This window comes from Pinus tabuliformis, chromosome 9, assembly GCF_031772625.1.
Source record: "Pinus tabuliformis cultivar Carrire ecotype Pingquan chromosome 9, CPIR1, whole genome shotgun sequence".
Lineage (NCBI taxonomy): Eukaryota > Viridiplantae > Streptophyta > Pinopsida > Pinales > Pinaceae > Pinus > Pinus tabuliformis.
Window position 1 is genome coordinate 600,972,331 of NC_142307.1, and position 2,909 is coordinate 600,975,239.

The window sequence follows — 2,909 nt, forward strand, 5'->3', positions numbered from 1 at the left end:
AAATTGTTTTCAATGATGAATATTGCAAATAGAGTTATATACTAGAACAAAGTGCATAGTTTTATATCAGAATAACAAATTATGAGAATTTTTGTATTCATCCATATACCCAACTATATCATAGATTATATTATTATCAACTAAATTTATATCTAGAATGTGACCCTATATTAAATATGTATAAAAATTCTCTCAAAATATACATATATATTTCCCAATTACTATTATTCATTTATCAAAATAAATTAATATTTTATTTTATAATAATTAACAACAACATTTCTTAATTTTAATTAATAATCCTGAGTTAATATAATCAAACCAAATTTTATTTATAATACAAAATAATAATATTACAATTTAATATTTATTTAAATTTCTAATAAAAAAATCCACTAAATTATTAGTGGATTAATTAACACCCTTGATTAAAAAAAAAGGAAATTTACTTTAAAATTTGTATTCTATAAAACTTCAAATAGCATTACCATTTATTAGTGGCTAACATATGCCATCTCATGGATTCGAAACGTTGTTTGAAAATTAGGTGGGCAAACAACAATTAATATTTTTATTGTGAATCCATGGATTCATCAATATCGAATTTTGAACTTTTGTATTAAACCACAAACCTAATCGAATACCCGAATTTTTTATTTTTTTTGGTCAGCACGATCGAATTTGGAGATGTATATCTGGAGAATCACTGCAATGCAGGCCAAACTGCAATTGCCACACCTCTTTAATAGTAGTAGTCTCTTCAATTAGTTCCTGATAAATTCATTATATCATATTATATGTATGTTTCATTTTTGTTATGTATGTTTCATTATAACCAATAGATGGTTGTGCAAGGCCATAAAGGTTATTGTACCTGCAATCCTTAAAAAAAAAATCAGTTTGGATAAACTTGGGACTTTCAGTACGCTCTCTATCGTTTATGGCATGTTAATTATTATGATGTGCTTTGTAACTTAACTTATTTCTATTTTCATTTTTGAATGCCCCATAAGACTTTATATATAATGGGTTATGGTTTTTTCTCTTGATATTTTCAATCAAAAAGTAAAGTGGTTATGATGTGTGTATAAAGCTTTACATAATACAAAGGATGCATAATACAAAGGATGAGAGTAATAATCAAAGATGTCAAGGTTCATCTTTCTAGATTTGTTTAATCTTGCACCGATTTTAAATTTTGATATAGAATTTTTTTTTGTCTCTTAATGTTAACATTTGGAAATATTGGATGCTTTATATGACTTTATGGGTTATGGGTTTTATATATAACAAGTGAATTTTATGCATATCATAATTAAGGCATGCATAGATTTCACTTAATTATGTTATGTATAAGGTGTATGGGAATATTTTCTAATTAATGAAATTTTTTTAGAAATTTCTAAGTAGTGAAATCTTATTGCATTTATTTCAAATCAACAAAGAGGACTAGCTCATAAATAGCCATGCTTTTACAAATTGGAGAAGTTGAGAAGGTGCAACAAGCGACTTATAACAATCCTTGGTTGATTTTCCATGTAAATAAAATAAGACCAAGATCATGGGACACATATTCCAAGTTGAATGGTGGGAAAAGCACTATAGTGGGCATCACTTGTTGTTTATTTATGGTTATAGAAATTGGCAAAGGAAAAGAGGCAATAATTGGAATTTAATTATGAAAATAAAGGAAAATAGGAGAAAAGGAAGGTGAAGAGACACAAATTTGTATGAGAGGGAAATTAGAGGAAAAAAAGGAAAATGAAGAAAAAAGGTTTATTAATGATAAAAAGGCATAAGAGAAACAATTCATAGTTTTTGTCAATGTTAGTTTTTGGTCAGCTTTTGGCTAGCTTTTGACATTTGGTGGTGAAGCTCTAGTTCTTTTTCTCACTCTCATACTCTTGCACAATTAAAGCATTCTAGGAGCACTCTAACATTCACTTGGATGAGAGAAACAAAGCAAAGGAAAACAAGGAAGCATAAAGGGGACAGTTGGATCAGCAGCTACAGCAGGGATACTTTGCAGACAACAGATTTCATGTGTGATTTCCTTCTTGATTTTTGGATGTGTAGTATATGCATGTGGTTCCTTGGTTATGTGTTGTCAATGGCATGGAGATTTGTCTGGATTGACAACGGTTTCAGTCTTGCCTTGTCATTTCCTAGATAGCCATGGTGTTGCGGGTGTCCCACTTGTTTTTCTTATTGGTTCTCAAGTTCCCTATGGCTGTGGGTTGGAACAAACACTGTGGAGTCCTAAAACAGCTTGGGTTGAGTTACTAGTTCTTGGAGCCTACAAGTTGGGAAAAACACTCTAGAGCCTTGTGGGTTATTAGTCCTTGGATCCGCAGGTTGGAACAGATACTCTAGAGCCTTGACTAGAGCCCTTGACAGCTTGGGTAGAGACTGATTTGGTTGATTTTAGTGACTTTTTTACTATATAGGTGAGATCACTGTGGTTGAGGGTTGAGGTAGTTTGGCCTCTGGTAGCCTTGGTTGGTTTTTTTTTGTTTAACCTTTATGATTTTACATTCATGCATGGAATATGGCATAGGGGTGGTTGGCTGAAAGATAGATTTGGTTCAGCCCAATATGATCGGGTGGTATGTGGAAGTCCCTAAATTAGTTGGCATTTTCATATGTTAATAAGAGTTATTTTCCTATTGTGATCTATGAGCACTTGTATTAGTTATCATGTTGACATTATGGCTGATTTGCCATGGTTTCTAGTCTAGTTATATGTTGGTTATATGATGTATTCTGTCTATGGTTCTTGTTGTGTTTTGATAAGTTATTAAATGGTTAATAAATGCATGGGCTAACTAGTGTTGTTGCAGCTAGCTAGAGAGGGCAGAAATCATTCTTGATAGTTCTCTGGTGAGCTTATTGAATCAGTGAATAGATAT